This window comes from Dasypus novemcinctus, chromosome 1 (assembly GCF_030445035.2).
Source record: "Dasypus novemcinctus isolate mDasNov1 chromosome 1, mDasNov1.1.hap2, whole genome shotgun sequence".
Lineage (NCBI taxonomy): Eukaryota > Metazoa > Chordata > Mammalia > Cingulata > Dasypodidae > Dasypus > Dasypus novemcinctus.
Genome location: NC_080673.1, coordinates 70,362,032 through 70,389,771, shown reverse-complemented (window position 1 = coordinate 70,389,771; position 27,740 = coordinate 70,362,032).

Genomic DNA, 27,740 nt, shown 5'->3' with positions numbered 1-27,740 from the left:
TCATCTAAACATCTCTGCTGAGAAGTTGTGGAATTAGTAACTTTGAAGACTAACATAGATTCTAACATGGAGTACAACTAACACAGATCAAGTCTTCTGAGAAATAACAGCAACTCTATTTCCAAAAGAATATGTTTAAGGCTAAATAAGGGTATGCCTTCTCAGGATTTTTCTACATCCTAAAGAAAATAAGATTCTTCAAAAAAAAAGAGACTTTAGATTATTAACTTAATATTTTTTCCTGTTGCAGGAGTTAATTAGGTTTTCCTACTTTTTAAATGTAAAAGGAACTTTCCAAATAAAATCCTTTAAAGATACATACTGTTTCCTTCTAACATCTTGTTGAATTACTATATTTATATCAAAAACAATGAAAATTAGAGAAATATAGATGAAAATATACTAAAACAAATTACTTTTTCACTAAATATAAAAAATATATTGATAATCTAGAATCTGGTATTTCTAAAAAATTTTACCTTTAAAATTTTTGTCAACGAATAACACACTCAAAAATAAGAAGATAACAGTAAATACTCTATCATAAAGTTTGTCGAACACAATTAGAATATGCAATACTAAAATAATAAAAGCTTTTTGAAAGATTATTCTTTTTTCTTTCTTATTATCAACACCTTGTATTTGTGTGTGCATCTGTTACAACTGATGCAAGCACTTTTTATATCTGTATTGTTAACTATCATCTATGGCTGTGCATCTCCATGAATTTTTGTTTAAAATTTTTATTCTAGAAACATATATACAACCTAAAATTTTCCTTTTCAATTACATGAATAGTCTTATTTTAGCCAGGAATTAGATAATTTTTGAATGTCTGAAGGCATTTTGAGGGAAGAAATGCCATGCCAAACACCTCTATTAGATATTCTACTGCAATAGTAATGAGCAGATGGCTTCATATAGTTGCCAGAACTAAATCTAATTCAAATGCTTTGTGTGTGTGAGCTTTATATAATGTTTAGATGGGTTGTGAGAAATTAATATTGGAATGCAAATGGAGAAAGTATTTCTAAACCAGGGATTACTATATATGAGAACCACATAGGTGAATGACAGGGAGTGCAATATGCCAAATATTTTCTTTCTTTATCCTAGAAAGCATGATGATTGTGCAACTGTGAAATTGTGTACAATTTTGAATGTCATATCCTGTATGAAAAGTCTCTCTTAAGGTAGATATTAGGGATTTTAAATTTTATATCTTAGTGATATAGATGATATAATTTTACTGTGGGAATTTTGTCTTGGAATTTCTTGATGTTTGCATGTTTAATTTCTCACCTTAGTGTTCCAATATAAGATCTGATGGGGTTTTATGGTTATTATTCCTATCTGATAAAGTAGTTTCTGAAATTTAGCATGTAATTCTTTCTTTTAAAAAAGATTTGGGAGAGAAGGGACAAAAAAATGAAACCCAGAAACAATGAAAATCTGTTTTGTTGATTAGCGGCAAATGTCTTTATAGAGATACCTGGATGAGAATGTGAAAAAGAAAAAAAAAAAAACCACAATATTGACAGAACATGGAGAAATGACAGAAAATTAATAATTATGTATGAAAGATGTGTTAAAAAGCCTTAGCTTTTGGCAAATAAGGGTCCAAATGACCCAGCTTAATCATTGATATATGCAGATAATATAGAACTTTATGTTAATAAGCTTCCACTGACTTAAAACCAAAAAAGAGCACCTTATGGAATAATTTAATATATTTTCATATAATGATAACTACCAGAAAGAAATATGATGTTGGTGATTGTTACCTAGGGAAAGTTTTAGAATATTGCCATGCTTCCCTCATTAAGGATTTGGCATAAACAATAACATACCAAAGGTGCTTTAAAGTGTACTTGTTTACTGCCTGTTTTGTGCTTAATTGTTTAGATTAGGAAAATTGGTAGAAAAGACTGTGTCATTATGGTTTTGTTATATTTATAAGAGAAACTTACATTTGGAAACTATAGTGTCTAATTGGAAACATTGTATTTTGACAACTAAGACTTATAAGACTTTATCGTCACCCTAACCAGTCCTTTGGAAAAAAAACACATTAAAAAAATTGGGAATCAGGAGGATTTAAAATACATATTGACAATAAAAATTATTTTGGGTCAGAATGATGGTTAGAGGGGAAATAGTAAAAGTCTGTTAGAACTTTCTTTTGCTTGACATTTTACTCTTTGGCAAGTTGACATGAAAATCCTTAACATATTTGAAACATATACTATAGTCTGGTAGTCATGACATCAAAAGCTTATGCATGCGGATTATGGGAAGATGGTGACAGTCTACAAGAAGAGCTGAATGCTTTCAGAAAAACAATGGTGAAAGAGCTAAAAGCTGTCTAAGGAACCTGCTTTGGGGGTCAGTAGTCCAGGAGAGTGTTACACAACTCCAACTCCCAGGAGGGTAAGGGATAGAGACAAGAATCCAAAACAACAAATGCAAGTTACCAAGCCCATGTCAGCCAGGAAGGGTTCCATTCCCCACCCCCAAGATAGTAAGCTGAGGCAAAACTGACAGCTCACTGCAGCTGATTGGAAGGGGAACAGACATTTTTATCTTGTTAGCCATTTCAAGGGAAAATGGAGGGGAGGTCAGGGTGTTTTTCTTTGGTGAATTCAGGCAGCAGAGCCTACTTTGAATGTCTGATCTGGAGATTAAACACAGGGACACAAGAAAGCCAATATTGAAAAAACTTCCATGGAATGGTGTACTGATGAGTACCATCTTCTGGCCTGTCTGGAAATTGCATGGACAAACTCTTCTCTGCGATCTCTGAATCCAAGATACCCAAGGAGAAAATCTGCACTCAACCAGTGATTTCCTGTCTGATATTGAAAATGTAAGCTGGGAAATTTTAAAGATGGAAAGTAAGTTGAACTGAACATCAAAGAACCACTGTGGGAAAGAAAAGAAAAAAAAAACAATAGGTAAGAGAGAGAAATTAGGCATCAGGGTAAATTCACCAACATATTCAAGTGTCTGGACTTCAGCAAAAAATTACAAGCCAAACTAGGACACAGGAAAAGATAAGCCAGCCACAAGAACAAACCAAACTCCTAAAGAGATACAGAATTTAATACAATTAATCAGTGATAATCACACAACTCACCTAAATCACTTTAAAGAAAATATGACTAAAGAAATAAAGGATATTAAGAAGACACTGAGAGAGCATAAAAACAATTTGAAAGTCTGCAAAGAAAGTTGCAGGCCTATAGGAATGAAAAACATGAGGGATAAGATTAAAAATATATTTTAGGCACAGAAGAGCAGATTCGAATTGCTTGGAGACAGAATTAGTGATTTTAAAGATACAACACCTGAACAGGAAAAGACAGGAGAACAAAAAGAGAAGAGAAAGGAAAAAATGGAACAGGGTATAAGGGAATTGAATGACAACGTGAAACACATGAATATTTGTAGTATAGGTGTCCCAGGAAGAAAAGACAATGGAAAATGGCAAGAAAGAGAATTTGAGGAAATAAAAACTGAAAACTTCCCAACCCTTTTGAAGGACATTAATATCAATATCCACGAAGGACAAGGCACTCCAAACAGAATAAATCTGAATAGACCTATCCCAAGACAACTACTATTCAAAAGGACAAAGCTAAAAGAGGATTCTGAAAGCAGAAAGAGAAAGCAAAGGGAAACTTGATTAAGATTAAGTGCCAACCTGTCATCAGAAACCACACAGGCAAGAAGATAGTGGTATGATGTATTTAAGGCACTGAAAGAGAAAAATTGCCAGCAAGAATTCTGTATCTGGCAAAGCTGCCCTTCAAAAATGAGAGTGAGTTCAAAGTCTTCACAGACACACAAATACTGATATAATGTTACCAAAAGACTAGATGTACAAAAGATACTAAATGGGTTGCTGCAACCTGAAAGGAAAAAACAAGGGTGAGAGATTTGGAGAAGGGTTTAGGAATGAAGATTATTAGGAAGGGTAAACTAAAGGATAAGAAGACAGACAATAGAATGATGGGACAACAGAGAGCTGAAGAACAAAATGGATGAAGTAAGTAATGTCTTTATAGTAATAACATTGAATGTTAGTGGATTGAACTTCCCAATCAAAAGACATAGAATGATAGAACAGATAAAAAAATATGAGCCATCATTATGTTTTCTACAAGAGACTCAACTCAGATATAAGCACATTACCAGGTTAAAAGCGAAAGGCTGGAAAAAAGGAATTCCAAGCAAATAGTAACCGACAAAGAGCTGGAGTAATGATACTAATATTGGACAAAATAGATTTCAAATGCAAAACTGTTATATGGGATGAAGAAGGTTATTATATATTAATAAAAGTGGCAATTCACAAATAAGAAATGAATAAATACCAAATATCTATGCACCTAACCTGAATGCCCCAAGATAGATGAGGCACAAACTGGCAAAACTGAAGGAAAAAAATAGATATCTGTAAAATAATAGCTAGAGATTTCAATACACCACTTTCAGTATTGGATAGAACATCTGGACAGAGGATAAAAAAGAGAGAGATTGAATAATATGATAAATGAACTAGACCTAAATGGCATCTACAAAGCATTGCACCCCAAATAAGCAGGATATACTTTCTTTTCAAGTGCTCATGGAGCCATGTCCAAGATAGAACATATGTTGGATCACAAGACAAGTTGTTATCAATTTTAAAAGATTGAATTTATACAAAACACTTTCTCTGATCATAACAGAATGAAGCTGGAAATCAAAAATGAATGGAAAAAGGTAAAATTCATAAATATATGGAGTTTAAACATATACTGTTATATAATCAGTGGGTCAAAGAAGAAATTGCAAGAGAATTTAGCAATTTCAATGTAAGAAAATGAGAACACAACATATCAAAACCTATGGGAAACCAAAAAAGCAGTGTGGAGAAGAAAATTTATAGCCCCCAATGCTTACATTAAAAAAGAAGAAAGAGCTAAAATTGAAGGCCTAGCTGCTCACCTGGAGGAACCAGAAAAAGAACAGAAAACTAATCCCAAACCAAGATGAAGGAAAGAAATAGTAAAGCTCAGAGCAGAAATAAAGGTAATTGAAAAAAAAAAATAATAGAATCAAGAAAACAAAAAGTTGGTTCTTGGAGAAGATCAATAAAATCAATATACTCTTAGCTAGACTGCTGAATAAAAAAGAGAGAAGATGCAAATAAATAAAATAAAAAATGAGATGGGGGCATTAGCACTGACTCTGCAGAAATAAAAGAGATCATAATAGGATACTATGAACAACTGTATGCCAAAAATAAAAAAATAGGCAACTTAGAGAAGATGGACAAATTCTTAGAAACAAACAAACCACTTACACTGGCCCTTGAAGAAATAGAACATCTCAACAAACCAATCATAAATGAAGAGATTGAAACAGTCTTCAAAAATGTCCCAAAGATGAAAACCCGAGACAAGATGGCTTCACAGGTGAATTTTACCAATCATTCAAAGAAGATCTTATAGCAATTTTGCTCAAGCTCCTCCAAAAAATTGAACATAAATGAATGCTATGTAGTATAAAGATACTACAAAAAAAAGAAAATTACAGACCAATATATCTAATGAATATAGATGCAAAAATCCTCAACAAAATACTTGCAAACAGAGTCTAAAAGCACCTTAAAAGAGTTATACAGCACTATCAAGTTGGTTTCATCCCAGGCATGCAAGGGTGGTTCAATGTGGTTTATTACACTAATTGAAACTTGTTCTTGTGTAATTGAAACTTAAGTATATATTGCCTATGAGTTAGCTCCTGAAAGCGTCCTTCGAACTCAGCATACAACCTCAATGCCTTCCCCGCAGCATGGGGCATGACTCCAGGCAAATAGGTCTCCCTGGCACTGAGGGATTACTACTGAGTGACCACTATTAATGCACTTGGAGAAATACCTTGACCAAAAGGGGGAAATATTAAACACAAAAGAGTTTTTTATGGCTAGGATATTTCAAGGTGAGTTGGGGGATCATTCCAGCAGTCAAGCTTATGCACATTTCTGAAGAATCACACTGACTACCACAGTAAACAGTGCCTCAAGCAGGGGCATTCCTGAAGGTTCTAGAGGTATCTAGAAACTACAAATAGGGCAGACAACTCCAGAAAATTTGGTATCCTGTTGGTGAGCCTTACCTTGGAATATATGAAACCTGTCTCCCCAATGTTTCAGAGTTAGACGCAATTTTATAATTTTGCTACATATGGTTCGCCAGCCCCTTTTATTTAAACATGTAATTGCCACTATACCCATTAAATCTACATCCCAAACACTTAAATCTTCAGACTGTTCATATGCCAATTGAATCTCAGCAAAGTTGCTGCCAACACCTACTCTGAAGTTTATCAGACTCACCCAGGACAACTAACAGAAGGATGATGATGTCCAATGCCCATCCCAAAAAAACAGTACCTACAACTTCAAGCAAGACCATTCCATCTATATGCCCCTGAGATCTAAGTCCCTCTCAAATGGAAGGTGTGTGTCATCACCGTCCCAAAATGTTCAAGACTGAGGAATGAACAAGCATAAGGGGGACATAACTGTGGACTAAAGTAGACTTTAGTACACTGTCTGAAGTTTGTGCATTAAAAGCAAAATTCCTATATCCATTTTGTTCAAACAATAGTCCAGGATGTTCTGCAACATTGTGGAACTAAAGAGAAAGTAAAGCAACATTTTAACAGGAAATAAAAATGAGAAAATGAACAAAAATACAATTCAATGAGGATAATCTGAAATTCCTCTAGCATAATTCCAAAATCGGAAAGACATTCAGACTGTCATGTAGAATTATGCATAAAATTCCACAGTACGGGAGATAACTAAAATGATGATAGATTCAAAGCATCTACCTTTGATATAATTGGTCTTAAATTAACAAAACTTAAATTTTGTCTACCTTATAAATTTATTAAACAGTCTCTTTAACAATCCACAGGTATAAGACTATATATGTAATAAGATAAACTGTGGTCTTTCAGGGAAAGTGTCACATGCAACAAGAAAAGGCATATTTTTACGTTTCTTTCTGGCTTGGTAAGAAATAACTTAGAGTAAATCCAGTTTGCATCTTCCATCAGCATTTGGTGGGGAAATTTGCTCTAGTGAGTGTGCTGTGCAATTTTTCTGACCTTCTCAAAAGGAATACCCTACATAGAGTGGACATGCTGTGAAGCAGCTGCATGGATTTTTATTTACTTATTTCTTAGATTCAAATAGACAAGCATCTCACTCGAGAAGATACCTAATATGTCTCTAGGTAACTATCTTCAGATATACATGGAAAGCTGTACCTTGGAAAAGGACACCAAGAAATAATAACAGAAAAATTACAGAAACACAAACAAGAGAAGCTTATACTGGGTTTTGAAGTGCAATGAAAGATAGAATATGCCTTAACTTTAGCCATTATCCTGTCATTTTAAACTTGTATCATCGTAATCAAATCTATAAATGACAACCTGAAAATTCTTGACTATTACGTGATTCTGCAGTTGTATTTTATGTTTTGAATCACTATAAGAGATGCTTAATTTATGTGAGAAATCCCCTAAACCCTATGGATTATTTGCTGGTAAATAGGAAAGATCTGAAATACTTGTAGTTTTCCAGTATTCTCAGAATATAACCACTGTCCTCCATTTATTTTGTGGTCTTTAATGTACTTTCCAGTATTTCTTCATGCACTACACTAGCTACTAGCAATCTGGTTTACATTATTCTTTGAATTTCTCCTATACTCCAGCAGTTTATTTGCTTGCTCTCCACAAGCTGACATCAACACATGTTAACTGGCATTTTGACTGGCTCTCTCAGGAAGAAAAATTAAATTTAGGAAGTGAGAATCAAAAAGGGACTGCAACAATACACGCCTAATAGGATATACTCCTCTGACTAGGAAAATCTATATCTTTTTAAATTGTGAGTTTGCAAACCAAGATTCATTGGTACCTGTGGCAGTTTGAGATTATTTATGAATCCCAAAAAGAGAAAGATTATGTTTGTAAACTAATCTATTCCTCTAGGTGTGATACTAGTTTTTTCCCAGATTTAAGCATTTAATATCTGATCTCATTGTCACTTTTCAAACTACTCTTTGTTTACTTATTTATTTTTTAAAAGAAATGTTAGATTATATAAATGTTACATAAAAATATATAGGAGATTCCCACATGACCCACTCCGTCCCCTCCCACACTTTCCCACATTAACAACATCCTTCGTTAGTGTGGTATATTTGTTATGACTGATGGACAAATTTTGAAGCATTGCCACTAACTGTGCATTATAGTTTACACTCCATCCGTGCAATTGTGTATTAGATCACGTCAGTAGGGCATGACTCAGGGTGAGTCCCCGCCCCCTTGGTGGGCTGATATAAATGGGCACTCTCTCAAGGAGACACAAGAAGGGAGAGAGAGAGTTCTGTCATTTTTGATCCTGGGGTCTCAGGAAGTGATGCGTTATTTGCCTGATAGTGTGCAGCTAAAGAGAATGGAAGCTGAGCAGCTGAGTAGGCCCAGAAAGAAATGAGCCCTGTGCCAGAAATTGAAAGGAAGTCCTGAGAAATCAGGCAGGGACCACCCACCATCTTGCTCCAGCACAAGACAGCTGACTTTGATGAGAAAGTATCTCTTATGGTGCCTTGAGTTGGACTTTCTACCACCTTGATACTGTAAGCTTTTACCCCAAACCTATAAATACCCTTTACAAATATCATCAGGTATCTGGTACTTTGCATCAACACCCCTTTGGCAGGCTAATACAGTCCCTATTCACAACAATTGCCGAAGTTAAAATATTAACAAAAGCAAATATCATATATTTACTATGTAAGGATAAATTTAATGAGACCCGAGAGCTCTAGAGACATCTAGACACTATAAGTAGGGCAGATAAGATCACCAATTTGCCACCCTGTCAGTGAGCCATACTTCAGAATTTATGCTCTAACAAGTTAGACTCATTTATAGTTTCCCTTCACATGACTTTTCTGCCCCTTTTATTTGAACCTATAATTAGCACTATACTTGTTAAATGTCTATTCCAGAGACTTAAATCTTTGGTCTGTTCATGTCCCAGTTGAGTCCTGAATATCAGTAGGGTTGCAACACCTACTCTCCAGTGTATTGGACTCATCCAGGAATACTAGAAGGAAATTATGATGGTCAGTGCCCATCCCAAGAAACAAAGAGTGTCTGCAACTGCAAGCAAGATAGCTCCATCAATCTGCCTCACAGGGTCTAAGCCCCCTCTCAGACAGAAACAGAGTATGCATCTCTATTCAAAAATCCTCAAGATTGGGGAATGAACAATGGACTAAAATACACTTATCATTATTCTATTATAGATTTATTATTCTAACAATGAAAGAACCTTATCATTGGTATAAAGGCAGTGGTCATCAGAGGTTCTGATGGGAGTGAGAGGGAAGAATAGTTGTATCAGGGGGGCATTTTTGGGACATTGGAATGAATTGTCCTGCATGGCATTGCAATGATGGATACAGACCATTATATATTTAGTCATAACCTATAAAATTGTGTGGGGCAGAGTGTAAACTATAATGTAACTGTAGTTCATGGTTAGTAACAATGCTTCAATATGTGTTCGTGTTGTAGTACATTTTCATTCGTGTGGTACATTTTAACAACTGTACCACACTAATGAAAGATGTTATTAATGTGGGAAAGTATGGAAGAGGGAGAGGGTAGGGTACATGGGAACCCCTATCATTTTTATGTAAAATTTATATACTCTAAAGCTTCTTTTAAAAAAATTTAAATACTAATATGAAAATACTATCATGAATAGCAGAAACTATGCCAGTGATTTATAATTTTACACAAAAATGTATGCTCATGCTTCAAGGTATGGACAAATGTGTTAAATGAAAAATAGAATTCCTCATAAAATTCCTTAACTTCTATTCTATAACCACACTCATTACCTCACAAGAACTCAGAAGTGCTTTAGTGCCTCTTCAGATGAGTAAACTGATTGAATTGTTTTAAATCATACATATAAAACCTCAGCACAAAGAGACTTTCTTTTAAAAAACTTTATGCTGATTGTTTTCTTGATTTTAATATTAATATATTGTCAGCATATGAGTTTGAAATGTCAAATATAAAGTAACCTAAAGGTGAAATATAAATCACTTTCAATCCTTGTTTCTGTAACTAAGTACATTGAACATGACAATATATATTTATTTCTAACATGTCTATTTAGCTGGCTAATTTGCATGGAAATACTGATTATTTAGTCTGTAGCTTTTTTCACTTAAAATATTAGGAACATATTCTGTTTTAATAAAAATTCTTTAAAACCTGTCTTCAGTCTCTTATAATACTCTATCTTAAAACTACGATTTATTTAAGCAATACCATGTTTGTTGCTTTTTCAGTTGTTTTGAACAATTTTTCTTGTAAATAATTCTAAAGTCTGTATATTTATACAATTTTTTGGTCAACATTGCTATTTATTGCCTTAGGCTTCATTTCTAGAATTTGAATCACAAGGTAAATGGTATGGTTTCTTTTAGAACTTTGACAAAGTGATTTTTATAAATATTTTATATTAAAACAATGTTAGATATACCAAAGAATTTGAAAGATAGCATAGAGCATTTCCATATACCTTCACCCAGCTTCTCCTACAGTTACACCTGCATATCCACAGTACATTTGTCAAAAATAAGAAACCAACCAAAGTGCAATACCATAAACTAAATTGCAGTCTTTATTTGAGTTTCACTAGTTTCCGCTAAGTTCTTTTTCTTTTAGTGGACTCAATCTAGGATCTTATATTGCTTTTAAATATGATTCCTATATTCTACGACAGTTTCTTGTTTTTTCTTGTCTCCTGTGACCATGACACTTTTGAATAGTACTAATATAGGAATGTTAACATCATTCTTGAGGAATTACTGCTCTAATAATAGAATTCAGGGACAATACATTTTTTTAAAGTATTCTCAAGCACTTAATTTGTCAGCAATTAAGATTATAAAGATAGGGAAGCCATATGGGAGAACCTGGGTTCAATACCTGGGGCCTTCAGGTAAAAAAGCAGGAGAGAAAGTGTGCCTGCATGATGAGTCAGTGCCTACATGGTGAACCAGTGCTCACACAGCGAGTGAACCAGTACCCAAGTGGTGAGCCGGCTGGTCCATGCAGCAAAGTCGAGTGCCCATGCAATGAGGCAGTACCTGCGCAAGTGATGATGCAACGAAAGAGAGATGAAAGGGAGAGTCAAGGTGAAGTGCAGCAGAGACCAGAAACTGAGGTGGTGCAATTGACAGGGAACCTCTTTCCACATCAGAGGTCCCTAGGATCGAATCCCCATGAATCCTAGTGGAGAAAGATGAGAAGAGAAGACCAAAAGAGAAATAGATATAGAAGATCACACAACAAATGGACACAGACAGCAAAAACAGTGGGGGGGGGGGGAGGGTAGAAAAAATATTGTGAAGATATAATAAATTAGGCAAGAATTTAAGTGGTTAAGTGGTCAACCTGGAGAGTATCCAAGTTGACAACGGGGTCGGGAGCTCTAATAATCAGCTCATTCCACAGGACAGCTAATAGTCAGGATCTGTCTGGATTAACTGTTTGGGGGATCGAAGGGACCGAAAGAACATTGTACACCATTGGGGAAGAGCAGAAGGAGGAGACTGACAATCTGCCATGAAGATTCCTGAGTAGATCCCTCAACATTGTAGAGGTTGGTGCCCATCCCCCATGATGAGGCAGGCTGCCTTGTGAGCCATTCCCTGACTGGAAGTAGAAGCTCCTTTTCCCAACAGTAGGGAAGGGAAAGTGGCCTGGCACTGACTACTGCTATTGATTAGAGAATTCAGCCAGCAGGATTCCAATTCTGAAGACAGCTGAATTTCAAACCCACCCAAGCCACAAAGAAGCCAGCAGAATTTGTTCTGTCTCTACTCCTGGTAGTTTTAGAATTAGGGTGATTGAAAAACACACCAGACTCCTGGACAGCAGTGATCAGGTTCAAGTTGGAGAGCCACAAGTGTCTACTGCTTGGAGTCCTGAGCACAGCAGGAGTGGAAGTTATATGCAGTTTAACCATTTTCTTGTGACAGAGCATGTAGATTTACCCTGTCCACCTTAAAGGGCTGGGGCAGTCCCAGCTCTAATGTATATCAGGAAGGACAGGAAGCAGGGCTCAGTCTGCACTACCTCTCTTGGGTTAGTGCAGGCAGATTCGCCCCACCCACCTCTCAAGGCCCAGCACAGTCTGGGGCAGTTGATTAGAGAAATCAGATCCCAGGTGCTGGGAGCTGTGCAACATTTTCATTTGTTAGGCTGGCAGCTTCAGTCTCAACCATGTCTTCTTCAGGAGCTAAGTCAGCTGAGAATTAAAATCACAGCAACACCTTAAGGCAATGTGTAACAACTGGATGAAGAGCGCTACCAGCTGGGTACATTAGGAAAGTATAGATATGGGGAGATGTCAAAGAGAATGTTGGCAGCCTTGAGGATCTCCTCCACAGGGTACATTGGAATAGAGCTAGACTGCCTTCATGAGTCCCTGGGCCTATTTTGGCTGCAGGATCTGATCTGGAAATGTTGTTTTCCAAAATAAGTCCTACAGGCGATAGCAGCAAGAGAAAAAGAAAAGAGTATTAAAAATATACAGAGGCAAAACAAAACAAACAAAACACAGTAACATTCATGAAGGAGGAACAGGTGAAACGAACTTGCTCATAGGAATGAAATATGTGCACAAATAATGCAATCTCAAAAATTATACCATATAATCAGAGTAAAATTCAGATTAATAAGAGCTGAAAGAATATGATTTATTAAGCATGAGTGATTATAAATGTTCAAAGTCAGTTGAACCAAGTGTCAAAGAAGAGCTTTAACAAAATGCCAACCAATATATACAGAATAAATACAGTAAAAAAATCAGATGTCAAGGCACCAACAAAATTTTGCATGGCATATTAAGAAACAAGAAGACATGGCCCAGTCAAAGGAACAAATTTAAACTCCTGATGAAACATAGGAGACCTCACTGATAGGACTTAAGCAGATGGAGTACACTCACAGAGCTAGAGTCTGGAAGATAGGTTTACAGGAGACAGAAAGGGAGTGAGCTGATGTCCATAAGGTCAAAATCTATAATAAGTAGGGTGTCGTTGGGCAGTGGATGGATGTGAGAGTGGAGCAGTGATGTGATTGGGATCAGTGTTGCTTGTCTGGGGCTGGGGGTAGAAGAGTAGGATGGGGTGTTGGGTTGGGTTATCCATAGAACCAGGAGGAGGAAGGAGCAGGTGAACACAGGGGATTTGTAGGTCTGTGGTTAAAACTACAATGTTGGGAATGTTATTTAGGTAAATATGGCAGAGGAGAGTTACTGGTGAAGGGCATCAGGTGAGGGGGGACATACAAGATAGAGTACACCTGGGGCATGTTATTTGGATATGTAAGTGCTCATCTTGTCATTGTGCATTATCTCGGTGGGTGGAGACCCACACAATAAACAAGAAAATATTAAATTTCCAGCCCGGGAAGTCCTGCTATGTTCTCAGTTACTGGACAAGAATCCTTCGAGAGCATAACTTGTACCCAATAAAAGAAAACAAACAAATATGTCAAACCCTCAATATTATTGCAAGTAACTCTGAATCTTATTCTTCAAAAATTGAAACTTCATGTTTACCATAGGTTCCAAGGGGAGGGAGAAGGAAGAATAGAATAGATGGAAAAAATGGCATTTTTAGGACATTAGAATTGTTCTGCATGATCTTGAAATATTGCATACAGGCCATTAAAAATTTTATCAAAACTTATAAAAATGTACAGAACAAAATACAAGCCTTAATGCAAACCATTAACAATGGGTAGTAGCAATGCTTCAATATTTCTACATCATTTGTAACAAAGGTACCATCAACATGTAAAATGTTATTAATAGAAGAGAGTGGAAAAGGGGGAGGTCTTGGGGTATATGGGAATTCCGTATATTTTCTATGTGAGTTTTCTGTACCCTAAAGCATATTTGAGGATAATTTAAGACACTGGAGGAATACACAGAAGAAATTATTATTGTACATACAAGACAACATATCTTATAGTGAAGAAAGACAAAATTATTTTAAAAATTTATTACCTTGATTTTTTAAATTTTTAAATTTTGTTATTTTAAAGACATTTTATTTTCTTATTAATTTCATTTGGTTATTTTGTTGGCTTCATTTATGGAGAGGTTTTTAATCACAGAAGGGTCACAACCATGGAAGGAAAGGATTATTTGTGTGGGATGTCAGTGATGGGGGGATGTGTAGGGAGAGGTATACCTGGAGCATACCTCTAAGGTATATTTATATGTTCAAGTGTTCATGGGTCATTGTTTTAGTGGGTGGATACCCACACAATAACTGAAAGAACATTGACTTCCCATCTTGGGAAGTCCTGCTACATTTTCTAACAGAATGGGAAGAAGACCCCAAGTACAAGGACAGTACTTACTGAAGAAAGACTGACCATTATGCCAGGCTCTTGATATTAATGATTGTACTTATGAAACTTTTCTTGTGTAACTGAAACTTAGCCTAGTATTATATATTGCCTGAGTTACCTCCTGAAAGCCTCCTTGTTGCTCAAATGTGACCTCTCTCTAAGCCAAACTCAACCTATAATTCACAACCTTCCCCCTAGTGTGGAACGTGACTCCCAAGGATGCACCTCCCTGACACTGAGGGATTATTATCAAGCACCAACAAGCAATGCATCTGGAAAAGGACCTTAACCAAAAGGAAAAATATTAAATACACATGAAATTTTATGGCTAAGTGATTTCAAAGTGAGTCAAGAGGTCATTCCAGGCACTTATGCATGTCTCAACAGGATTTTATTGACATTCATAGTAAATAGTGCCTCAAATGGCAGGGATCATGAGGGCTCTAGGGATATCCAGACACTATGAGCAGAACAGACAAGCTCAGGAATTTGTTCATCTCCTAGTTAGTTGTCCTGAGTGAGTCCAATGAATTAGAGAGTAGGTGTTGCAACTCTGAAATTCAGGACTCAACTGGCACATGAACAAATTAAAGATTTAAGTCTCTGGGACACATATTTAACAAGTATATTGCTAATTATAGTTTCAAATAAATGGGGCAGAAGAGCCATGTGTAGGGAAACAATAAATGAGTTTAAGTCTGTTCCACTGGGGACCATAAATTCCAGTTTAAGGCCCACTGACAGGGTGCTGAATTCCTGAGCTTGTCTGTTATTGTGTCATTGTAAGAATTTTATCATTGATATGAAAGCAGTGGCCACCAGAGGTTCTGAGCAGAGAAAGAAGGAAGAATAGGTGTAATATGGGGGCATTTTCAAGATATTGGAATTGTTCAAATGACATTGCAAATCAGATACAGGCTATTATATATTTTGTCATAACCTACAAAATTGTGCAGAATATGGTGTAAATTATAATGCAAACTATAGTCAACAGGAGTTAGTAGCAATGCTTCAATATGTATTAATCAAATTCAGCAAAGGTCCCATACTAATGAAGATTCTTTTTAACATAGGAATGTGTGTGAGGGGAGGCAATGTGGCATAGGGGAATACCCTGTATTTTTTCAAATTTATTGAAATATAGCACTCATACATAAGCATATATAAACAATAAATATATAAATAATAGTGTGAACTTACCAAAAAAATATATAAAACATCAAACAAACTTATATAACATCTCACATGACCAACAATAATGTGCATTGTTTTCAAACCTTTTAAACTAATGATTAAAGAGCATTGCCAAAATATTACTACTAAACAAAGTATTTTCCCCCTAATCAATCTGATTATTATTATCTATCATTTATATATGAACATACATAAACAATTAAGTGTATAGTAAAAGTTGTGAACTTACAAAGCAAACATGCATAACATCATACAGGAGTCCCATACATCAGCCCTCCACCAACACCTTGCATTGTCAAAAGACATTTGTTACAAACTATGAAAGAACACTGTCAAAATTTTACTACTAATCATCGTTTTTATCTTACATTTGGTGTGTTTTTTCCCCAACTCACCCTATTATAATTTTTTAAAATACATTTTTATGACAGAAGTTGTAAACTTATAAAACAATCATGCACATGTGCAGAATTGCCAAACAACACCTCTACATCAACAGACCACAATATGGTGTGCCATTTGCTACAGATATAATAATATCATCTGATTATTGCCATGTCCATAGTGTACATTTGGCTCACATTTTCCATACTGCTTCGGTATCAACACAGTACATCTTTTACGTAGCTGCAAGAATATTATATTACTATTAACCACAGTCCATAGATCACTCCAGCTGTATTTTTCCCATGCTTCTCCACATTCCCAACACCCTGCAGTAGTGATATGCATTTGTTCTAGCTAACAAAGGACATTCTTGCATCTGTACCATCAACCACAGTTCTCACCCACCTCTTGGTTTACTGTGCTATCCAGTTCCTAGATTATTCTCAAGCATTCTGTCAGTTGGCATTTACATAACTAGACTACGATTTTCAGTCACATCTCCATTTATGAGCTAGCTATTATTCACTGTGTGTTACCATCCACTATACGCATTTCCACAATTTTACAGTAAAGCTAATTAAAACTTCTACATACATTAAACATCAGTAGTACACTCAGTCCTTCTCTTATCTTCTTTAAGAATCCACCACTTGCCACCAGGTCTTGAAAATATTTTCCAATAATTTCTTCTAGAAGTTTTGTGGTTGTTGCTTTTATTTTTAGTTTTTGATCCATTTTGAGTTAATTTCTGGATAAGGTGAGAGACAGAGGTCCTCTTTCCTTTTTTTCAGTTATGGATGTCCAATTCTTTCAGCACCATTCATTGAATAGGTTGTTCTGCCCGAGTTGTATGAGTTTGAGAGGCTAGTCAAAATCACTTGACCATGCCTGTGAGGGTCTGTTTCTGGACCATAAATTTGGTTTCATTGCTATATTGTGTCTGTCTTTAGGCCAGTACCATGCTGTTTTTATCACTATAGGTGGTTACTATTATTGAAAGTCTAGAGATGAGGGTTCATTTTTCCATTTTATGATGTTTCTGGCTATTCAGGAATCTTTACCCTTCCAAGTAAATTTAATGATCATGTTTTCAGTTTTTTCTTTAATGCTGGTGGAATTTTTATTGGGACTGCGTTAAATCTGTATATCAACTTGATTAGAAATGATATTTTAATGATATTTAGTCTTCCAATCCATGAGCATGGAATGTTTTTCCAATTATTTAGGGCTTTTTTGATTTGTTTTAACATTGAGTTACAGTTTTCTGAATACAAGTGCTTTACATCATTGGTTAAGGTTATTCCTGACTATTTGAGCTTTATCCATCATATTTTTTTACCACTCTTTTGACACTTTTATTGATATAATCTTCATTTATAAGCTCCCATATAGGCCCCTCTCTCCTGTCATTTCTTTTCAGGCTGTAGCACACACTGTAGTATTTCCTGAAATTCTGGTCCCTTGCTTATGAATTCTCTCAATTTCTGTTCATCTGTGAATATTCTAATTTTGCCCTCATTTTTGAAAGACAGTCTTGCTGGATATAAGATTCTGGGTTCAAAGTTTTTCTCTTGTACTATCTTAAATATATCAGACCACTGTCTTCTTGCCTCCATGGTTTCTGGTGAGAAATCAGCACTTAATCTTATTGGATATCCCTTATATGTTATGCATTGCTTTTCTCTTGCTGCTCTCAGAATTCTCTCTTTGTCTTTGGCCTTTGACATTCTGATGAGTATGTGTTTTGGAACTGGGCTTTTTGGACTTTTTTGGATGGGAATATGTTGTGCTTTTGGACAGGGATATCTATGTCCTTCAATAGAGTTGGGAAATTTTCTACCATTATTTCTTTAAATATTCCTTCTGCCCCTTTTCCCTTCTCTTCTCCTTTCTGACACACGATATGTATATTTGCATGCCTTGTGCTGTTATTTAGTTCCCTGAGACCTTGTTCAATTTTTTCCATTCTTTTCTCCATCTCTTCTTTTGTATGTTCACTTTCAGAGGCCATTTCTTCAAGCTCACCAATCCTGTCTTCTGCCTCCTCAAATCTGCTGTTATATGATTCCAAAGTTTTTTTAATTTCCTTGATTGCACCTTTCATTCCCATAAGAGCTGCTATTTTTCTATGTATGCTTTCAAATTCTTCTTTGTGCTCGTCCAATGTCTTCTTAATATCCTTAATCTCTTTAGTCATCTCATTGAATTTATTAAGGAGATTTGTTTGAACATCTATAATTAGTTTTCTCAACTCCTTTATGTCATCTGGAGGCTTATTTTGTTCCTTTAACTGGGCCATAGAGTCCTGTTTCTTGGTATGGATTGTAATTTTTGGTGGGCATCTTCACATCTGGTTTACTAGATTATTTTTTCTGAGTGCAGTTTTTCTCTTTAGCTTAGGGCTTCCTATAATTTCTCTCTTGCTGGTTATGCAGTAGGAGCCAAGCATGTAGTTGGTGTTGTAAGCTGTGGATACTCAAGCTTTTCTCATTGCACCAGGGACCAATGAAGCTTCTTCCAACTTTCTCCTTTGCCAGGGGTAGGAACAAAGTCAGAGCCATGTGCAATAATCCACATGCAGGCCTAGACTGTCATTGCCCAGAGAGATGGATGAAGCTTCACATCCCTTTCTCCCCTGTCTGGAGCAGGGATGGAGCTGCAGGTATGGGCAAAAATCTATGTAGTGCTGGTCTAAGATGACTGCAGTTGTCCTGGTAGACTTCCAATTTTCAGTTTGTTGCAGCCAAGGTTCCCTGCAGTTAACTTTTTAGGCTGGTGCAGGGCTCCTCAGCCTCCTCCCCACCAGAGGTGGGGCTGAAGCCTAGGTGGACTGCAAGTTGAGCAGCCTGAAAGAAACTGGTTCTTGCCAACACTGAGAGTTTCAGTCAGCCAGGCTTCCCGTCAGGTTGGGGGTGGGTTCAGAATGGTGGCTACTGGCCTCTTTCTGAGTTGGGGTGGTTCTCATCCCAGCTGTTCCCAGGGTCATCTGTTAGCCAGCCAGATCTTCCAGTCAGTTGCCAAAATTGGCAGCTGATTGTCTCCTCCTCCCCTGTTTTTGGGAAATGGAGCTTCCAATTCCCGTCACAGAGCAGCTCCTTGGGCAGCTTGTGCCACCATGGATAATCACCAGCCTCTGTTTCTTGGCCGGTAATTCCCCAGAAAGGCTGGCACAGGTCCTGCAGCTTCCTCCCTGCCAGAGGTGGCACTGGGGCCTTGGCTAGACCTGCAATATTATGTGCATGGGAAGAAGCCAGTCTCCACCAGTACTGGGATTTTCAGTCTGCCCTGCTTCCACTTGTGCCAGGTGTGGAGTTAAGATGGCAGCTCCTGTCCTCTTCATGACCTGGACAGGCCCAAACCTTAGCTGTTCTCAGGATCATACTGCAACCCACTGAATTTCCTCATCATTGTTGAAAGTGGTGCCCAACTATCTCTTCCTCCCCTGTTTTGGGAAAGTGGAGCTTTCAATTACAGCTGCAGAACGGTTCCCAAAGTGGCTGTTGCCTCCAGTGGAGGATAGGCACCAGCCTCCATGGCGTGGGCACTCTACTTACAAGTCTTCTCTGCAGACAGGCAGTCTCCTCCTTCCACTCCCCCAAGGACATTGCAAGATGATCTTCTGGTCTCCTGGAACCCCCAAATAGGTACGTCAGCTAGCTCCAGAGAGCTCCGGGTGTTTCCTAAATGCCCTGTAGCAGGAGCTGACTCTAGGAACTCCTCACCCTGCATCCATCTTGCTGGTTCCTTCCCTGTATTTTTTATGTGACTTTTATGTAATCTAAAGTTTCTTTAAAAATTAAAATTAAAAATTAAAATAAAAGGAATCCACTGAGTGAACACTGAGAAGATTTTAAAGGTTGCAAAGAAAATTTAACAGATTTATGAGAATGAAAGTCACAATGGATGAGATGAAAAATGCATTTGTGGCATAAAACAGTAGATAGGAAATGGCTGAGGAACACACAAGCAAATTAGAAGAAAGAACATCTGAACATGAAAAGACAGTAAAACTGAGAAAATAATTGAAAAAACTGATCTGGCTCTCAGGGAATTCAATGGCAGCATGAAATATAAAAACATGTACATTATGGGTTTCTGGAAGGAGAAGAGAATAAAGAAAACGGGCAGAAAGAATATTTGAGGAAATAATGGCCCAAAATTTCCCAACCCTGATGAAAGACATAAATATCAATATCCAAGATGAGCAATATCTTCCAAATAGAATACATCTGAGTACATTGTGTATGGGACACATACTATTCAGAATGTAAATTGGCAGAGATAAAGGGAGAATTCTGATAGTGAAAATTATTCACACATACATTCATCGATACGAGGGATGTAATTCATCACATAGGATGCTCAATAAGACTAAATGCTAATTTCTCATCAGCAACCATTGAGGCAAAATGGCAATGGTATGAAATACCTAAGATACTGAAAGGAAAACACTGCCTGCCAAGAATTCTCTCTGGCAATAATTTCCTTCAAAATAAGGACAAATTTAAAATCTTCATAGGTAAACAGAAACTGAGGGAGTTCATCAACAAGAGACTGGACATGCAAGAAATATGAAAGGGAATTCTGAGCCTGAAAGGAAAAAGCAGGAGAGAGATGCTTGGAGAAGAGTGTAGAAATGTACATTACTAATAAGTGTAAATAAAGGGGTAAAAAGACAGACAATAAATAGTAAAGCATGACAATGGAGAGCCAAATGATAAGATGGACAAAGTATATAATGCCTTTGCACTAATAACATTTAATGTTAATATATAGAACTCCCCAAATAAAAGGCACATGCTGGCAGAATGGATAAAAAACAATATCAGCTGTCTATATGCTGTCTACAAGAGACTCACCTTAAATGCATGGAACACAAATAGATAAAATGAAAGTTTGGAAAAAAAATATCCCATACAAAAAATAACCAAAAAAAGAGCTGGAGCATCAGCACTAATATCAGATGAAATAGTTTTTAAGTGCAAAACCATTATAAAAGATGAAGAAGGACATTATATGTATATATCAATAAAAGGGTGCAATTTACAAAGAAGAAATAGCAACAGTAAGTATACATATATATATATGCATCTAACCAGGGTGCCCAAAATACATTAGACAAACACTGACAAAACTGAAGAGAGAAATAGATGCTTTTACAATAACAGTTGGAGGCTTCAATACACCACTCTCATCACTGGGTAGAACATCAGGACAGAGGATCAATAAGGAAACAGAGATATTGAATTATGTGAAAAACAAACCTGACCTAACAGACATATATTGCACCCCAAGACAGCAAGATATACATTCTTCTCAAGTGCTCATGGACATTTCTCCAATACAGACCACAGTTTGGGTCCAAAACAGGTCTTAATAAATTTTAAAAATTGAAATTATACAAAGCACTTTTTCTGATAATAATGAAATGAAGTTGGAAATCAATAATAAGTAGGGAAAGGAAAATTCACAAATATAAGAAGGCTCAACAACAAATTATTGAACAATCAGGGTGTCAAAGAGGAAATTGCAAGAGAAATAAGTAAATATCTTGAGATGAATGAAAACAAGAAAACAAGACATCAAAATTTATGGGATGCAGCAAATGCAGTGCTGAAAGGGAAATTTACAGCTCTGAATGCTTACATTAAAAAAGAGATAACCAACTAAAGGTCAACCACCACAACATGGAGCCTAGAGTGTCTACAACTGGAAGCGGGAGGAGTGCATCCAGTACCCATATGGAATCTAAGCCCTCACTTGACATAGATGTGCAATGGACACAACCAATCCAATGTCCACAGAGAAAATGTGGAATGGGTGTGGGAACGGTAGCCATGGTGGCTGCTGGGTGTGGGGAACGGGAGGAAGAGATGAGATGTGGAGGCGTTTTCAGGACGTGGAGTTGTCCTGGATAGTGCTTCACGGACAATTACGGGACATTATAGATCCCCCCAGGGCCCACTGGATGGAACGTGAGAGAGTCTGGGCTATGATGTGGACCATTGACTATGGGGTGCAGTGATGCTCAGAGATGAACTTACCAGGTGCAATGGATGTGTCATGATGATGGGAGAGAGTGTTGCTGTGGGGGGAGTGGGGGGCGGGGGCGGTGGGGTTGAATGGGACCTCATATTTTTCATAATGTAATTTAAAAAAATAAATAAATAATTAAAAAAAAAAAAGAGATAAAATAAAAGACCAAAATACACACATAGAGAAACTAGAAAAAGAACAGTAAACTAATCCCAAATGAAGCATCAGGAAAGAAGTGAAAATTAGAGCATAAATAAATGAAATTAAGAACAACTGAAAAAAATAGAATTAAAAAAAACACAAAAGTTGTTTCTTTGAGACCAACAAAACTGACAAATTCTTAGTTAGACTGAAAAATAAACAGAAGATGAAAATAGATAAATTAAAAAATGAGAAGGAGGAACCAAAGAAATAAAAGAAATCATAAGCAAATACTATGAACACTGTAGGCCAACAAACTAAACAACATAGAAGAAATAGAAAACCTCAACAAACCATTCACAGGTAGAGGAGTAGGGAATGAAACTGTCTTCAAAAACTCCAAAAAAGATAACCCCAGAACCAGAAATTTTCACAGAAAAATTCTACCAATCATTTAAGGAAGATTTAATACTAATCTTGATAAAAAATAATTACACAGAAGGGAATACTACCTATTCCATTTTAAGAAGTCAACATCACCCTAAAGCAAAGACATGTAAAGATACTATGAAAAAGAAAATTATAGACCAATCTCTCTAGTGAATAAAGATGCAAAAATCCTTAATAAAATACTTGCTAATCAAATCCAGCAGCACATTAAAATAATTATACATCATGATCAAATGTGTTTTATCACGATTATGCAAGAGTGGTTCAACACAAGAAAATCAAATAATGTAATATACTACAATAATACACTGAGGAAGAAAAATTACACAATCATCCCAATTGATGCAGAAAAGACATTTAACAAAATTCTGCTTCCTTTCTTGATAAAAGCACTCCAAAAGATAGGAATAGAAGGAAACTTTCTCAAAATTATGAAGTACATATATGAAAAACCTGCACCTAACTTTATACTCAATGGTAAAAGACTGAGTTGGGAACAAGACGAGATACCACTGTCACCACTGTTATTCAATACTTTGCTAGATGTTCTACTTAGTTCAATTAGGCAAGAGAAAGAAATAAAAGCATTCATATAGGAAAGAAAGAAGCAAAATTTTTGCTATACACTGATGACATTATCCTATAACTAGAAATCATGAAAAATCCACAACAAATCTATTTGAACTAATAAATGGATACAAGAATAATAGGCAAAAATTAGTTGCATGTCTATACTCAGCCCTCCAGGCCTGTTGGCATGCAGCCCCACCTGTTCCAAGCATTTGCACAGCACTGTGCTCTTTCTGAACACGGGAATGTAGACCCCACCCTTTCTAAGCATAACGATCATGGCCAGGTTCTCCACAAATCCCTGGTATAGGCCTCATCATTATAACATATGTGAGTTGCCTAAACACTCTAATTAAATAAATATAGGTTGGAAATTAATAAAACATAAGGGTTTATATTAAACATATAGAAAAAAGACAAGCTACACTGAAAGGAAAATAAGCCAACACTTAACTCTTCGAAAATATAAATGGAATTGATAACTTTCTCTACACTGATAATCTAAAAATCAAAAATCATATCACCAATAGCAGTTGTATAACAGTATATGGCACATAGTAGATTCCAAGGAAGGGGGGGGAGAAAGTAAAATGTATGACCTAAAATTTCCCATTTTAACCATATTCACCTATATAACTCAGTGCTGTTGCTAACACACAATATGTGCTACCATCACCACAATCCATTTCCAAACTTCTACAATCATCCTAAATAGAAATTCTGCATCAGCTCCCCATTTTCTAACCCCAGTCTGTCCCCTGGGAAACTATATGTCAGATTCTAACTCTTTGAGTTTGATAAGTATAATTAGTTCATATTAATGAGATCATACAACATTTGTTTTTTTGTGTGTGTGTCTAGCTTGTTTCACTCAGATTAACGCTCTCAAGTTTCACCCATGTTGTAACTTGCATCAGGACTTCACTACTTTTTAGAGTTGAATAATATTCCACTGTATTTATATACCATATTTTGTTTATCCACTCATCTGTTGTTGGTTACTTGGATAGCTTCCATCTTTTGTCAATTGCGAATAATGCCACTGTGAACATCAGTGGGCAAATACCTGTTTGAGTCCCTGCTTTCAATTCTTCTAGATACATACCTCTTTTTTACTCTTGTGAAAAGTCTTCTGATGCACAAAAGTTTTTTAATTTTGAAGAGGTTCTATTTATCTATTTTTTTCTTGTGTGGCTTGTTCTGTGTGTAATGTCCAAGAAACCATTGCCCTACACAAGATCCCTAAAATGATTCCTTATATTTTCTTCCAATAGTTTTATAGCCGTGGTTGTTATATTTAGGTCTTTCATTAATTTTGCATTAATTTTTGTATATGATGTGAGATAGGGATCTTCTTCCATTCTTTTGCATATGGATATCCAATTCTCCCAGCACCATTTGTTAAAGACTATTCTTTCCCAATTGACTGGACTTAGCAGCTGTGGCAAAAAAACAATCAGCTGTGGGTATGATGGGTACATTTATGAATCCTCAACTCATCTCCATTGGTAAATATGTCTACCCTTATGAAAATACCATGCTGTTTTGAACACTGTAGCTTTTTAATATACTTTAAAGTCAGGAAGTGTGAGTCCTCTAATTTTGTTCTCCTTTTTCAAGATATTTTTGGCTGTTCAGGGGCTTTTACCCTTCTGAATAATTTGAAAATTAGCTTTTCCATTTCTGCAAAGAAATCTCCTTGAATTTTGATTGGGATTGCATTGACTCTATAAATCATACTGGGTGAAATTGAAATATTAATGATATTTATTTTTCCAATCCATGTACATGGAATGGTTTCCATTTATTTATGTCTTCTTTGATTTCTTTTAGCAATATTTTGTACTTTCTCTTAATACGGGTCTTTACATCCTTGGTTAGATTTATTCCTAGATATTTTATTCTTTTAATTGCTATCATAAAAGGAATTTTTTAACTGATTAGCTCATTACAGTGTATAGGAACACTACTGAGTTTTGCATATTGACCTTGCATCCAACCATTTTGCTGAACTCATTATTAGTTCTAGCAGCTTTGTAGTAGATTTCTGGACTTTCTATATAGGATCACAGCATCTGCGAATAGTGTAAGTATTACTTCTTCCTTTACAATTTGGATCCCTTTTATTTCTTTTTTTGCCTAACTGCTGCAGCTAGAACTTCCAACTCAATGTTGAAAAACAGTGGTGACAATGGGAATCCTTGTATTATTTCCAATCCAAAAGAGAAAGCTTTCAGTCTTTTACCATTGAGTAGGATGTTGACTGTGAGTTTTTCATATATTCCCTTTATTATGTTCAGAAAATTCCCTTCTTTCCTATCTTTTGGTATGTTTTTATCAAGAAAGGATACTGGATTTTTTCAAATGCCTTTTCTGCATCAATTGAGATGATCATATATTTTTTCCTTCATTTTGTTAATGTGGAATATTACATTAATTGATTTTTTTGTGTGTTGAACACCCTTGCATACCTGTGATAAAATACACTTGATCATGGTGTACAATTTTTTTAATGTGCTGCTGGATTCAATTTGCAACTATTTTGCTGAGAATTTTTGCATCTTTATTTATTAGAGAAATTGGTCTGTAATTTTCCTTTTCTGTAGAATATTTATCTGGCTTTGGTATCAGAGTAATGTTGATCTCATAGACTGAGTTCAGCAGTGTTCTCTTCAATATTTTGTAAATGTTTGTACAAGATTGGTATTAATTCTTCTTGGAATGATTGATAGAATTGCCCTGTGAAGCTCTAGAGTCCTGGGATATTCTTTCTTGGGAGGTTTTGATGACTAATTCAATCTGTGTACCTGCTGAGGTCTTCTCTTCTAGAGTCAGTGTAAGTTGTTCTTTTATTTCTAGGAATTTGTCAATTTCATCTAGGTTTTCTAATATGTTGTCATATGAAAGCTCATAGTATCCTCTTATGATCCATTTTATTTCTTTGGGGTCAGTAGTAATGACCCCTATCATTTCTGATTTTATTTATTTGCATCTTCTCTCTTTTTTCATTGTCATTCTAGCTAAATGTTTGTCCATTTTATTGATCTTTTCAAAGAACCAACTTTGATTTTGGTTAATTCTCTGTTTATGTTTATTCTCAATTTAATTTATTTCTGCTTTCATTTTTGTTATTTCTTTCCTTATGCTTGCTTTGGGATTATTTTGCTTTTTTTTTTTTTTCTAGTTTCAAGATGTGCAGTCAGGTCTTTGATTTAGATATTGCTTCTTTTTTAATGTAAATGTTTAGGACTGTAAATTTCTTTCTCCTAACTGCCTTCACTGCATCCCATAAGATTTGATATGTTGCGTTCTCATTTTCATTCATCAGAAGATATTTATTGATTCCCTTTCAATTTCCTCTTTAGCCCATTGATTGTTTAAGAGTACATTATTTCACCTCCATGTGTCTGTGGAATTTCCAGTTCTTTGCCTATTATTGATTTCTAGCTTCATATCATTGTGGTCAGGGATGAATAATTTCAATCTTTTTTTAAATTTATTGAGACATGTTTTTTTTTTGGCCAAACGTGATCTATTCTGGAGAATGATCTTTGTGTACTTGAGAAAATGTATATCCTGCTTTGTTGGGGTGCAATACTCTGCATATGTCAGTTAGATCTAATTTATTTATCATATTATTCAAGTACTTTATTTCCTTATTGATCCTCTAGCTAGATGTTCTATCTATTAATGAATGGTGTATGGAAGTCCCCAACTATTATTGTAGAGACATCTATTTCTCCCTTAAGTTTTGTCAGGTTAGGCACATAATTTTTTGATTATTTCTTCTTGGTGCATTTCCCCTTTTATTAATATGTAATGTCCTTCTTTCCTCAACAAGAGTTTTGCATTTAAAATCTATTTTACTCAATATTATTATAGCTGCCCTAGATCTTTTTTGGTTACTGTCTGTGTGGAATATCTTTTTGCAGCCTTTCACTTTCAACTTATTTGTATTCATGGGTCTAAGGTAAGTCTCTTGTAGACAGCATATAGATGGATCACAATTTTTTATCCATTGTGACAGTCTGTGTTTTTTGATTAGGGAGTTTAATCCATTGACATTCTATGTTATTACTGTAAGGCAGTACTTTCTTCAATCATTTATTTTATCCATTGCCTTTTATATGTCATATCTTATTTTTTTCTCTTTTTACCCTTTAAATTATCCTTAATGATAATCTTCATTTCTATACTCTCATCCAAACCTCTTTCTCCTGTCTTTACTTTCTACCTTCAGAATTCCCTTTAGTATTTCCTGTAGGGTAGAAGTACTTTACTTCTCATTCAGTTTGGTTTTATGCAGAATTTTCTCCCCAGTTCCTATGATTTGTTTAAATTCCCTTCCTTACTCAGTGCACTATTTCCTTACTCTTTTTGGTTCTGGGACCCTACTTTCTCACAGAAGTTCAGAATAACCCCCATTTATGTAGGTT